Source organism: Leucopleurus acutus (genome assembly GCF_964270905.1).
Source record: "Leucopleurus acutus genome assembly, chromosome: 2".
In the NCBI taxonomy this organism is placed as follows: Eukaryota; Metazoa; Chordata; class Mammalia; order Artiodactyla; family Delphinidae; genus Leucopleurus; species Leucopleurus acutus.
Window position 1 is genome coordinate 141,183,110 of NC_139143.1, and position 15,235 is coordinate 141,198,344.

The following is a 15,235-nucleotide window of genomic DNA, read 5'->3' on the forward strand; positions in this document are numbered from 1 at the left end:
AACTACCCCCCAATGAACCAGTTTCCATCCTTCAACACACAGTCAAGTGTGTATATACATCCTCCACTCTATGGCAGTAGGTATTCTATACATGCTTTTTCTTAGTGCTCTCTTTTGCTTACTTAATATAACTCAGATTATTCCATGAATTCATACAGACCTATCCTTACTTTTTCTTTTAAAAGATTTATTATTTATTTACTTCTTATTTTACTTATTTTTGGCTGCGTCGGGTTGCGGCATGCAGGATCTTCGTTGAAGCACGCGGTATCTTTCGTTGCGGCGCGTGGGCTTCTCTCTAGCTGTGGCGTGCGGGTTTTCTCTCTCTAGTCGTGGTGCACAGGCTCCAGGTCGTGTGAGCTCTTTAGTTTGCGGCACATGGGCTCTCTAGTTGAGATGCGGGAGCTCAGCAGTTGTGGCGCAAGGGCTTAGTTGCCCCGCGGCATGTGGGATCTCAGTTCCCTGACCAGGGATTGAACCGCGTCCCCTGCATTGTAAGGCGGATTCTTTACCACTGGACCACCAGGGAAGTCCCCCTACCCTTATTTCTAAACGGTTTCTAATGTATATTATATTGGTGGATATGACTGGTGTTACCAATCTTTTATTTTAATCACTGTTGCAATGAACACTTGATGTATATCTTTGCTCACATGTCCAACACAATGCATGGCTTACATTTAAAATTTATACACACACACACACACACATATATATAAATATATATAAAACAAAATTGTCCTCTGAAGAGGTTGAACCAATTTACAGTCCTCTAACAGTATAGGAGTGTGCCTGTTTCCCACACACTTACCAAGATTGTGTCAAGATCCTTTTTGATCTTTGCTAATCTGATAGATAAAAATACCATTCGAGTTTTAATTTGTATTGCGTTTATGCTACATGAATGAGACATCTTTCAAATGTTTTCCATTTCTCTATGTTTATATCATTTTGTTGTCTTTCTGTTGGATTGTTGGTCTCTCTTACTGACTTTAAAAAACTATTTAGAGGGGGGACCTTGAAGATGGCTGAAGAGTAAGACGCGGAGATCACCTTTCTCCCCACAGATACACCAGAAATACATCTACACGTGGAACAACTCCTACAGAACACCTACTGAAGGCTGGCAGAAGACCTCAGACCTCCCAAAAGCCTCAGAAACAGTGGATTAAAGCTCCACAATCAACTTGATGTATCCTGCATCTGTGGAATACCTGAATAGACAATGAGTCATCCCAAATTGAGGAGCCGTGTGGATGAAAGGCTCTTGGTGCTCCAGCCAGGAGTCAGGGCTCTGCCTCTGAGGTAGGAGAGACAACTTCAGGACACTGGTCAACAAGAGACCTCCCAGCTCCACATAATATCAAACGGCGAAAATCTCCCAGAGACCTCCATCTTAACACCAGCACCCAGCTTCACTCAACGACCAGCAAGCTACAGTGCTGGACAACCTATGCCAAACAACTAGCAAAACAGGAACACAACCCCACCCATTAGCAGAGAAGCTGCCTAACATCATAATAAGGCCACAGACACCCCAAAACACACCACCAGACGTGAACCTGCCCACTAGAGAGACAAGATCCAGCCTCATCCACCACAACACAGGCACTAGTCCCCTACACCAGGAAGCCTACACAACCCACTGAACCAACCTTAGCCACTGGAGACAGACATCAAAAACAGCGGAAACTACGAACCTGCAGCCTGCAAAAAGGAGACCCCAAACACAGTAAGATAAGCAAAATGAGAAGACAGAAAAACACACAGCAGATAAAGGAGCAAGATAAAAATGCACCAGACCTAACAAATGAAGAGGAAATAGGCAGTCTACCTGAAAAAGAATTCAGAATAATGATAGTAAGGATGATCCAAAATCTTGGAAATAGAATTGACAAAATGCAAGAAACAGTTAACAAGGACCTAGAAGAAATAAAGATGAAACAAGCAACGATGAACAACACAATAAATGAAATTAAAAGTACTCTAGATGGGATCAATAGCAGAATAACTGAGGCAGAAGAACGGATAAGTGACCTGGAAGATAAAATAGTGGAAATAACTACTGCAGAGCAGAATAAAGAAAAAAGAATGAAAAGAACTGAGGACAGTCTCAGAGACCTCTGGGACAACATTAAACGACCAACATTCGAATTATAGGGGTTCGAGAAGAAGAAGAGAAAAAGAAAGGGACTGAGAAAATGTTTGAAGAGATTATAGTTGAAAACTTCCCTAATATGGAAAAGGAAATAGTTAATCAAGTCCAGGAAGCACAGAGAATCCCATACAGGATAAATCCAAGGAGAAATACGCCAAGACACACATTAATCAAACTGTCAAAAATGAAATACAAAGAAAGCATATTAAAAGCAGCAAGGGAAAAACAACAAATAACACACAAGGGAATCCCCATATGGTTAACAGCTGATCTCTCAGCAGAAACCCTGCAAGCCAGAAGGGATGGGCAGGACATATTGAAAGTGATGAAGGAGAAAAACCTGCAACCAAGACTACTCTACCCAGCAAGGATCTCATTCAGATTTGATGGAGAAATTAAAACCTTTACAGACAAGCAAAAGCTGAGAGAGTTCAGCACCACCAAACCAGCTTTACAACAACTGCTAAAGGAAGTTCTCTAGGCAAGAAACACAAGAGAAGGAAAAGACCTATAATAACGAACCCAAAACAATTTAGAAAATGGGAATAGGAACATACATATCGATAATTACCTTAAATGTAAATGGACTAAATGCTCCCACCAAAAGACACAGATTGGCTGAATGGATACAAAAACAAGACCCTTATATATGCTGTCTACAAGAGACCCACTTCAGACCTAGAGACACATACAGACGAAAGTAAGGGGATGGAAAAAGATATTCCATGAAAATGGAAACCAAAAGAAAGCTGGAGTAGCAATTCTCATATCAGACAAAATAGTCTTTAAAATAAGGACTATTAAAAGAGACAAAGAAGGACACTACATAATGATCAAGGGATCGATCCAAGAAGAAGATATAACAATTGTAAATATTTATGCACCCAACATAGGAGCACCTCAATATATAAGGCAAATACTAACAGCCATAAAAGGGGAAATCGACAGTAACACATTCATAGTAGGGGACTTTAACACCTCACTTTCACCCATGGACAGATCATCCAAAATGAAAATAAATAAGGAAACACAAGCTTTAAATGATACATTAAACAAGATGGACTTAATTGATATTTATAGGACACTCCATCCAAAAACAACAGAATACACATTTTTCTCAAGTGCTCATGGAACATTCTCCAGGATAGATCATATATTGGGTCACAGATCAAGCCTTGGTAAATTTAAGAAAATTGAAACTGTATCAAGTATCTTTTCCGACCACAACGCCATGAAACTAGATATCAATTACAGGAAAAGATCTGTAAATAATACAAACACATGGAGGCTAAACAATACACTACTTAATAATGAAGTGATCACAGAAGAAATCAAAGAGGAAATCAAAAAATACCTAGAAACAAATGACAATGGAGACACAACGACCCAAAACCTATGGGATGCAGCAAAAGCAGTTCTAAGGGGGAAGTTTATAGCAATACAAGCCCACCTTAAGAAGCAGGAAACATCTCAAATAAACAACCTTACCTTGCACCTCAAGCAATTAGAGAAAGAAGAATAAAAAAACCCCAAAGCTAGCAGAAGGAAAGAAATCATAAAAATCAGATCAGAAATAAATGAAAAAGAAATGAAGGAAACAATAACAAAGATCAATAAAACTAAAAGCTGGTTCTTTGAGAAGATAAACAAAATAGATAAACCACTAGCCAGACTCATCAAGAAAAAAAGGGAGAAGACTCAAATCAATAGAATTAGAAATGAAAAAGGAGAAGGAACAACTGACAGTGCAGATACAAAAAAGATCATGAGAGATTACTACAAGCAACTCTATGCCAATAAAATGGACAATCTGGGAGAAATGCACAAATTCTTAGAAATGCACAACCTGCCATGACTGAATCAGGAAGAAATAGAAAATATGAACAGACCAATCACAAGCACTGAAATTGAAACTGGGATTAAAAATCTTCCAACAAACAAAAGCCCAGGACCAGATAGCTTCACAGGCGAATTCTATCAAACATTTAGAGAAAAGCTAACACCTATCCTTCTCAAACTCTTCCAAAATATAGCAGAGGGAGGAACACTCCCAAATTCCTTCTACGAGGCCACCATCACCTTGATACCAAAACCAAACAAGGATGTCACAAAGAAAGAAAACTACAGGCCAATATCACTGATGAACATAGATGCAAAAATCCTCAACAAAATGCTAGTACACAGAATCCAACAGCACATTAAAAGGATCATACACCATGATCAAGTGGGGTTTATCCCAGGAATGCAAGGATTCTTCAATATATGCAAATCTGTCAATGTGATACACCACATTAACAAATTGAAGGAGAAAAACCATATGATCATCTCAATAGATGCAGAGAAAGCTTTTGACAAAATTCAACACCCATTAATGATAAAAACTTTCCAGAAAGTAGGCATAGAGGGAACTTTCCTCAACATAATAAAGGCCATATATGACAAGCCCACAGCCAACATCATCCTCAATGGTGAAAAACTGAAAGCATTTCCACTAAGATCAGGAACAAGACAAGGTTGCCCACTCTCACCACTCTTATTCAACATAGTTTTGGAAGTTTTAGCCACAGCAATCAGAGAAGAAAAGGAAATAAAAGGAATCCAAATTGGAAAAGAAGAAGTAAAGCTGTCACTGTTTGCATATGACTTGATACTATACATAGAGAATCCTAAAGATGCTACCAGAAAACTACTGGAGCTAATCAATGAATTTGGTAAAGTAGCAGGATACAAAATTAATGCACAGAAATCTCTGGCATTCCTATACACTAATGATGAAAAATCTGAAAGTGAAATCAAGAAAACACTCCCATTTACCATTGCAACAAAAAGAATAAAATACCTAGGAATAAACCTACCTAAGGAGACAAAAGACCTGTATGCAGAAAATTATAAGGCATTGATGAAAGAAATTAAAGATGATACAAATAGATGGAGAGATATACCATGTTCTTGGATTGGAAAAATCAACATTATGAAAATGACTCTAGTACCCAAAGCAATCTATAGATTCAATGCAATCCCTATCAAACTACCACTGGCATTTTTCACAGAACTAGAACAAAAAATTTCACAATTTGTATGGAAACACAAAAGACCCTGAATAGCCAAAGCTATCTTGAGAACGAAAAACGGAGCTGGAGGAATCAGGCTCCCTGACTTCAGACTATACTACAAAGCTACAGTAATCAAGACAGTATGGTACTGTCACAAAAACAGAAAGATAGATCAATGGACAGGATAGAAAGCCTAGAGATAAACCCATGCACATATGGACACCTTATCTTTGATAAAGGTGGCAGGAATGTACAGTGGAGAAAGGACAGCCTCTTCAATAAGTGGTGCTGGGAAAACTGGACGGGTACATGTAAAAGTATGAGATTAGATCACTCCCTAACACCATACACAAAAATAAGCTCAAAATGGATTAAAGACCTAAATTTAAGGCCAGAAACTATCAAACTCTTAGAGGAAAACATAGGCATAACACTCTATGACATTAATCACAGCAAGATCCTTTCTGACCCACCTCCTAGAGTAATGGAAATAAAAACAAAAATAAACAAATGGGACCTAATGAAACGTCAAAGCTTTTGCACAGTAAAGGAAACCATAAACAAGACCAAAAGACAACCCTCAGAATGGGAGAAAATATTTGCAAATGAAGCAACTGACAAAGGATTAATCTCCAAAATTTACAAGCAGCTCATGCAGCTCAATAACAAAAAAACAAACAACCCAATCCAAAAATGGGCAGAAGATCTAAATAGACATTTCTCCAAAGAAGATATACAGACTGCCAACAAACACATGAAACAATGCTCAACATCATTAATCATTAGAGAAATGCAAATGAAAACTACAATGAGATATATCATCTCACACCAGTCAGAATGGCCATCATCAAAATATCTAGAAACAATAAATGCTGGAGAGGGTGTGGAGAAAAGGGAACACTCTTGCACTGATGGTGGGAATGTGAATTGGTACAGCCACTATGGAGAACAGTATGGAGGTTCCTTAAAAAACTACAAATAGAACTACCATATGACCCAGCAATCCCACTACTGGGCATATACCCTGAGAAAACCAAAATTCAAAAAGAGTCATGTACCAAAATGTTCATTGCAGCTCTATTTACAATAGCCCGGAGATGGAAACAACCTAAGTGTCCATCATCGGATGAATGGATAAAGAAGATGTGGCACATATATACAATGGAATATTACTGAGTCATAAAAAGAAACGAAATTGAGCTATTTGTAATGAGGTGGATAGACCTAGGGTCTGTCATACAGAGTGAAGTAAGTCAGAAAGAAAAAGACAAATACCATATGCTAACACATATATATGGAATTTAAGAAAAAAAAATGTCATGAAGAATCTAGGGGTAAGACAGGAATAAAGACGCAGACCTACTGGAGAATGGACTTGAGGATATGGGGAGGGGGAAGGGTGAGCTGTGACAGGGCGAGAGAGAGTCATGGACATATACACACTAACAAACGTAAGGTAGATAGCTAGTGGGAAGCAGCCGCATGGCACAGGGATATTGGCTCGGTGCTTTGTGACAACCTGGAGGGGTGGGATAGGGAGAGTGGGAGGGAGGGAGACGCAAGAGGGAAGACATATGGTAACATATGTATATGTATAACTGATTCACTTTGTTATAAAGCAGAAACTAACACACCATTGTAAAGCAATTATACCCCAATAAAGATGTTAAAAAGAAAAACATACAGAACTATTTATAGTGCCTGGAGGGGTGGGATAGGGAGGGTGGGAGGGAGGGAGATCCAAGAGGGAAGAGATATGGGAACATATGTATATGTATAACTGATTCACTTTGTTATAAAGCAGAAACTAACACATCATTGTAAAGCAATTATACCCCAATAAAGATGTTAAAAAAAACTATTTATATATTACATAATTTAGCCCTCTGCCACAGGTGTTGCAAATATTTTTCCCACTTTATCATTGTCTTTTGACTTTGTCTATGGTGTTTTTTTCCCAATGTATACATTTTTAATACTTTTAGAGTAGAACTTATCAGTTTTCTTTTCATGGATTCTGTTTTTTTTTGTATTATTTGAACGGCCTTTCTCACTCCAATATTCCACAAAAAGTTTCTCCTATTTTTTTCTTGGTATTTTAAGGCTTAATATTTCTATGTTATATTTTTTGCACCACCTGGAATTTATTTTGGTGTAAGGAATTTTATTTTTTCTGGACAGCTACTCAGTCATCCCAATATACTTTACTGAATAATCCCTTTCCCTCTTCCAATAAGAAATGTCACTATTATCATATACTAAAGTAGTGTAGTTATGTAGGTCTCTTTCTAATTCCCAAGAATATAAAAAACTAAAATATAATGGGGATAGTAGCAGTACTGACAGAAGAATAAATATCAATGTGGAAATAGAGAGATCAAAGTAAAATAAGTTCCCTGGCACTAAGTGACATCAGACAATAACTTAAGAGTAGATAAGAAAGAGTAGATAAGAAAGAGGAGGGAGTTCTTTAGAATTGTTCTGTATCCTGTCTGGTGTTGGCTGGAAGAATCTATGATGTTATAAAACTCATAGAACTGTACACTAAAGAGTGAATTTCACTGAATGTAAATTTTTTAAAAAAATTTAAAGACTAAAGGAATAGTGCAGGCATCAGTAATGAAAAACTGTTTTGTGAAAGAAAGCCGCTAACTTTTTTTTTGCGGTACGCGGGCCTCTCACTGCTGCGATCTCTCCCGTTGCGGAGCACAGGCTCCGGACGCGCAGGCTCAGCGGCCATGGCTCACGGGCCCAGCCGCTCCATGTGGGATCCTCCCAGACCGGGGCACGAACCCGTGTCCCCTGCATCGGCAGGCGGACCCTCAACCACTGCGCCACCAGGGAAGCCCCCCCCCTTTTTTTTTTATTCTTTCTTGTCCTTATCCACTGGCTCTTCTCTGAAAGAGGAAATACAGTCCTTAGTCATTTAAAAATTGTGTAAATATGACATATCATTCACTGATTTGCTCTAAATTCAATTACTGATTAAAATTGTGTGTTTTACACATAAAAACGTGTTGGTGAAATAGAGAGCTGTCATTATTTGGGTGAAAACTCAGAAAGTAATTCTCCTAAGCATTCAGCAACAGTTCAAGCTCTGGAGAGCAGTGGGGAATAAAGAAAATCTGCCTTTAGCTATAGCTTCTGTTTGTCTACCTTTTTTGCTATTTTTGTCTTATCTCCCTCCAGATCTTCTACTCTCTTCCTTTCCCTGCTAACAAAAGTTACTCTCAGCAACAGAAGCCGATCCACACTAAAGTATAAATGACCACTAATATCTTCCTCTGTACTATTCCCACAGGGTCTTCGCTGCAAACATGGAAACTTTGGGCTCCGGATGCTCTGGCCAAGTGCATGAACTACAAGTTCAAAGTGGCTGGGTGTGAGTCATGATGCTGCTACCCTTGGCTGAGCGACCCTGAGAAAGTTACCTGTATCTTCGTGCCTTGTCTTTCTCAGTTAGGGTATTTACTTTTTAAAGTACGTACTTCATAGCACTAACGTGAGGATTAAAACAAGATAATACGTAAAAAACATTTTTTAAAGTGCTTGACACATTAATAAAAGCTCAGTGGTTTGTTGTGTTATTAATTTCAGACGAGAGCAGACAGTTGTGCCTGCTCGGTAACCGAAAATCAAGTCCCATTGCTTTGTAATTTGGCTACAGTAGGAGCTAGTACCAAGCTACCATGGGATTATATAATCTTGGGAAAGTAACCTCCACTCTGGAATCTCAGTTTCCTTGTCTAGAAAATCCTGACCTCACAGGAGTCTTAGGAAGACGGAACGAGATAACATACATGTGTAAAGAGCTTTGCTAACCAAAAAGCATTGAACATATGTTAATTATTACACTAGGAAATTTCAATCCCCGTCAGATTATTATCTTTCTGGTTAACAGGTTCAAACTCATTCATATAATGAATATATACAAGATTCATCAGAGATATAAAAATAAAAAAGGGAACTTGTTATTACATGCTTCTAATTTAACAGAATTCTAGTTTTAAAAAATCACAAGTTCATGGCTAAGAAGGCATGGAGAAAATTGTTTATAAGTCTTTTATGCATTTTTAAATTGAGTTTTTGTGTTCATAATTAATTTAAAAAAGGAAAATATGCATGTTTTATCTTCCATCATAATTCAAAAGTGTTTCTTTCTTTTCATTATAATTCTAAGCTATGATGCCAATCTTCAGTTTCTTTTCTGGAAAAGCCCATTTTTATAGTACATTTTTGGTGCCAACCTATTATAAAAAAATTGAATCTTACAATGCAATTAAGAAAATGAATAGTGGATTTTGAATTATCATACCACAAACAGACCCAAACGTAATGAGAGATTTCTCCTATTCTGGAGCTGTTGTCCTCAGGACTCTCAGGAATAGCCACTTGTTTTATTCCATGTTTGCAAAGGAGTCCCTCTGCAATTAATGAGATGGTACGTGTGGAAAAACTGAGTACACTGCAAACAACTGCAGTAGGTAGGATGTTATTATAATTGGTCTCACCAGTAAGATACCTAATAGGCATCTCCAAATATAACTTGGTCAAACCAAACTTCTGATCCCCACCCCTTGCCCAGAACTGCTCTTCCTGCAATTTTTCCCGTCTCAGTTTATGGCAACTCCATCCTTCCAACTGCTCAGGTCAAAAACCTAGGAGTCATTGCTGTTTCTCTGGTGTTTTTTTTTTTTTTTCTTCTCAACCCACATCTAATGTGTCAGTAAATCCTATCAGCTTTACCTTTCAGATATTTCTCACCACCCCTACTGCCCGGATGCTGGTACAGGTCATTAGCAACTCTTGCTTGCATTATTGCAATGGTGTGCCACCTCCCCTCCCCTTGTTAGTTTTCTCCATTGTACTTCCTGGTCCCTAAATTACTAGTTTACTTATTCTTTAATTATTGTTTGTCCCCTCCCTCTAGCTAAGCTCCACAAGGGAAGGGGATTGTCTGCTTTGTTCACTTTTGGATCCCTTGCACCTAGAATAGTGGCTGGCATGCAGAAGACACTCATCATATGTATTGATTTTTTTAAAAAGCCTCTTAACTGGTCTTCCTGCTTTAATTCTTGCCCCCTGAAACCTATTTTCAACAAAGCCTTCAAAGAGTTTCTATTAAAACCTAGGTAGGGGGCTTCCCAGGTGGCGCAGTGGTTGAGAGTCCGCCTGCCAATGCAGGGGACGCGGGTTCGTGCCCCGGTCCGGGAAGATCCCCCATGCTGTGGAGTGGCTGGGCCCGTGAGCCATGGCCGCTGAGCCTGCGCATCCAGAGCCTGTGCTCCGCAACGGGAGAGGCCACAACAGTGAGAGGCCCACGTTCCGCAAAAAAAAAATAAAACAAAGAAACAAACAAAAAACCTAGGCAGTATCACTCCTCTGCTCCCCATCTCACTCAGAGAAAATGCCAAAGTCCTAACCATGGCCTATAAGAACCTCCTTCCTCCACGCCCTCTCGCCCCCCCCCATCTCCCAGTCACATCCACATTCATCCACATTACCCCTCAGACCTGGCCTCCCCCTACTTTCACTCATTCACTCACTCTGCTCTCACCACACTGGCCTCCGGGTTGTTCCTTAAACATGCAGGCTGGACTGTCTGATCCTCCTGCTTGGAAAGCGCTTCCCTCTACAGTCTCATGGCTCACCCTCTCACCTCTGTCAGACCTTTGTTCAAATCTCCCCCTCTCAGACAGGCCCTCTCCAACCATCCTATCTAAGTTGTATCCCACCCCCACTAATCCCAACCCCTCTGTGCTACATTTTCCTACGTAGCACTTATGTATCACCACCTTACATCACTCCTACCTATTATACTTATTATTTTATTTATCGCCTTTCTTCCTTCTGTAAAATGAAAGCTCCGCAAGATCAGGGATTTTTATTTCTTTCATTTCCTGCAGAATCCTAGCATCTAGAACACTGCTGGCACATAGTGGATGGTCAATAACTATTTACTGAATGAATGAAGGAACTGATAATCTCTCGCTGGGTATCTAAACCCAGTTAATCAGCGGGAATGGAACCCATCCATTGTGAATTACTCTTAACCAGTTATCCTTTCTATTTGTCATGGTATCCTAAAGAGATCAGGCATAGTATATCAATCTTTCTCCAAACGAATCAACAGTATGAATGTCCTCCTTGAGAGACAGCAGAACTCTTATTTCCACCCTCGCTACTCTGTTTTTTAAGGCACTGGTAAAGATTTTTCCCATTAAAATATATTTATTTTATAGGCAAACATGTCCCTCCCCAAATCTGCCTTACCCTGTTTTCCTGGCCACAGCTGCAAAGTTGCATATTGGTGCCAGAGGCAACTGATTAGTTTAAAAGTATATATTCTGCTTTAGGCTGGTATCCATTTGTATTTCATTATAAGAGCATATTAAAAATGATGTCTTGGACTTTTAACTGTCTATAGCACAGCACATCTGTCACCCCCGTTCATCCTGACAATCTACCTATGAGAGTGTGTAGAGCAAAGTATTATTCCAACAGACACAGGAGTCCAGGCCCAGAAAAGCTGGTAATATAGGTGATCCTGGGTATGATTTCCTACTTTTACTTTTGAAATCTTTTTTTATTCCAAGTCATCTTAAACCCCTCAATAGGAAAGGCTGTCCTAGGTTATACAGTTAGTTTTTGAAAAAGCCTCAGTTTCAGACATACTGTTGGGATACTGAACATCTGTACTTAATACTCTGTTGTGATGTTTCTCCTTGCTAAAGTTGAGCTCTAATAAACTGACAAAGATAACCAGGATCCAACCATCCTGTGGTTTTAATTTCTAAGAAAGCACAGAATTTATGAAATATACTTTTGCTCTAAATTTTTATCCAGTGGTAATCCAATTTTAGACACCCCCTCCTTCCACCCACAAGCTGGTTTCTGAAGAGAAGTTCTACCTTCTCTCTCAGACTTAAAACACCAGAATGATATTCCTACTAAACAGCTTAGAAGTCACTCACTCCAAAAAAATCTTACCTGAGGCTCCGCATCTGGACCCAAATCCCTCCCAAGTCTCTTGTGGCACCTATGTGCACCCCTGTCGCAGTGTTGTCAGTGTGAGCTACCCGTTTCCCAGTTGTCTCCTGCAATAAATCCCACATTTCTTTAGAGCAGGGATGAATCATCTTTGTATCCCCAGGGGCTAACACAGTCCTTGGCACATGACGGATACTCAATATATGAAGGATGAATAAATGAATGAAAGAAGGTAGTTATCGAAGATGAATGTTAAGGAAGAGGGGCTACAGCACTCTTGGTATCTTTTCCCTCCCATACACTCTTGGGCCTCTCCACTCCCTCACTTATTGTAGCGATTGGAAGTAGACACTGGACGTGACTCGTCCCACCCCTTCCTCTCCTCTTTCCCTTAGGGAGACAGGTGCTGCCAGGAAGCACAGAGCCACCTGGACCTCCATCAGCTCTACACAGGAGGGCAGCCCCCTCCCATGGGAAGGCCTGCGGTGGTCCTGCACTGCCAGCGACTGGGTGGGTTTGTTTGTGTTTCAGCATTAGGAAGCACATTCGCCTATAGCTAAAAAATAAATTTCCTAATAGTAGAGGTTATAGTCTAGTCTTCCATCTGATTTTTTTTCTTGTATTTTATTTATCAATTAGTTCAGAAATTGGGGCATGGAAGAGGATTTGTTTTGCGGGGGTTCTTAAATCTCTTCCCAATGTGGACTGGTAGGCTTTGAGATTTTTAACTTGAGAGGCTCCTCTTATGCTATAAATTACCGGTTTCCCAGAATATCACTGTCTTAATAATAAAGTAGAAGATGGTCAGGTGATAATTGCTGTGAAACAACATATGACTGTGAATTCAGCAAACCCCAGAAAAGACCAAAAAGGCTAAGATTTATGATGATAAAAACCTTTCTATGCCATCAGTAGAACACTTTGTTTTGTCTACATTCCTAGAATTCTAAGATTCAAAAAGTAAGTTTCAAATTATTATGTAAATATCAAACTTTGGGTCCCCTTTCCTGATATTCTCTTTCCAAAAATCTCTAAACACTGTGCTAATGAACATGCAATCATAACCGGATCTGCCCAGACCCCCTCCACACTTCTTCCCATCGTGTTGAAAGAATGCTTGAGGCTGGGCACAAGAGGACCATGGGTATCTTTTTATACAAGGCATTAGATCCAATCCATGGAGTGGAGTCCAGGGAAGGGACCCAAAGGTATCAACCTGATTGAGGGATTGAATAGCTTCTACATGTCCTACAGGAATATTTTTTCATTAGCCAAGCCTAGAGGCTTCCACTAGGTAAGAGTTTTGGCAGATAATAAAATGCTCCAATTTATTTGGTGGTAGTGCTTATCGTGGCTGATTTCACATAACCCTGCCAGCTAGGTATCATCACCCACGTTCTACAGATGAGGAAACTGGGGTTGGTAGAGAAATAGAGCTAGCAGTGTGAAAGGTGAGGGTTTGAGCCCCTATCCTTTAGACTTCAACAGCTAGCTGCCCAGGGTATTTCCACTCGTCCACAGTGCCTCAGAAAAGCCCCATCCCCGTTACTGGAATATGCACTACAGACGCATGAGACATTGATGGTGGAGGTGAGGATATGTCTACACAGAATAAAAAGAACATTAAACAAAGCTTTTTGAGGGTTCTGCCAATGTCCTGAACATACAGAGAGAAGATGAACAGAAAAGTGGTACCCAGAGGCATGTACAGGGCACAGTTTAAGCACATGGCTGCCGATGTGTAAGTCAACATCCCCAGTGACTAGATCTAAATAGAGTTTGGAGATGATTATTTCTCTGACTCCTTTGAAGATGTTACATGAATACACAATAAGCAGGACAGGCCTATGAGTTTCTGCTTCTCAGAAGCTTCTTTTCTAAGCTGAGCTTCCAAGATGCTTAGAGCAAGCCTAGTTTGCTTCCTATGTCACTGGACACTCAAGAGTTTTCTCCTTTGTTGAAAAGTGTTGAACCCCCTCTTACCAAGAGAGGTAAGCCTCCCCAGAATTGGCCCTAGACGCTCAATCTTTTTGCTATGAAACCAGAATCCATGCACAGGGCCACTCACTGCTACATGTGTTATCAAAGTGAATACGTACTAGATAGCCCAAAGCTCATCCATGCCCAAGAGAGACTCTAGACATTTGGGATTCAGTGTCACCAAAATTAAATCCAATGAACACAGTGTCACAATGTCACAGTGTCACAAGAGGCTCATTTTTTTCTCTTTGGCTCCTTCCGTCCTGTACTCGTGTCCCCAGTGCTGAGAAGTCTGAATCATCCTTCATCCTTCACTATATTCATCCAAGTGGTTGTCCAATCCCAAAGCTTATGTCGATAAGACGTTTCTTCTTGTGCTCTCCTCCATTCAACTTCTATAACTGCTGCTCAAGTTCTTGACCTTAACACTTCTTTCGTGGTCTATGCTCATCTTTTCCTCAGTAGATTCCTTGCATTCAGCCTCACCTCCTTGAAGACCTCCTCTCCTTAGGGGTACTGTCACAGTTCTCATTCTTTCCTGTGCTTTGATCTCTCTGTAAAGCTTTAGAGAAGGTGGTCATCACACCCCCATCAAGGTCAGGTAGTCCAACCATCACCTGGGAACTCTGCCTCCAGCTGTCACTCTTTTAGTCATTGTTTCAGGTACTAAGAAAAGCCAAATTTATGTGTTTAAGCTACTTCTATTCCCTGTCATCTTTAAAATATCAGGAGAGCTGTTCTCCCTCTAATTCATCAAGTAATGATTCCCATTATTCCAAAAGGTTTTGAAATCCTATACTGTCTGATCACATGTTCCCATACTTGTCAGAGACAAGCCAAGATTTCTTTTCTCTTTCCTTCCAGTTTCATCTTCCATCTCCTCCCTCTGCCAAGCCTAGCCACGCAGCTGCCATGGCTACTGGCTCTGACCTGCCAGGCTCTTATTCTTCACGAATGCTCAACGTACACACCTTTGAATTGGTTACTTTGATCTAAACTTTTTTTCTATTTGATGGATGAGTTGCATTAACCTTGGTACCTCATCACATGCATT

The 15,235-nt window shown here is 40.0% G+C and overlaps 1 protein-coding gene across 3 annotated transcripts in view; it reads right to left on the reverse strand.

The window, feature by feature from the left end:
• The window catches only part of NFIA (nuclear factor I A), a 391,209-nt gene that overhangs the window by 45,706 nt on the left and 330,268 nt on the right, over positions 1 to 15,235 (reverse strand). The window lies entirely within an intron of this gene.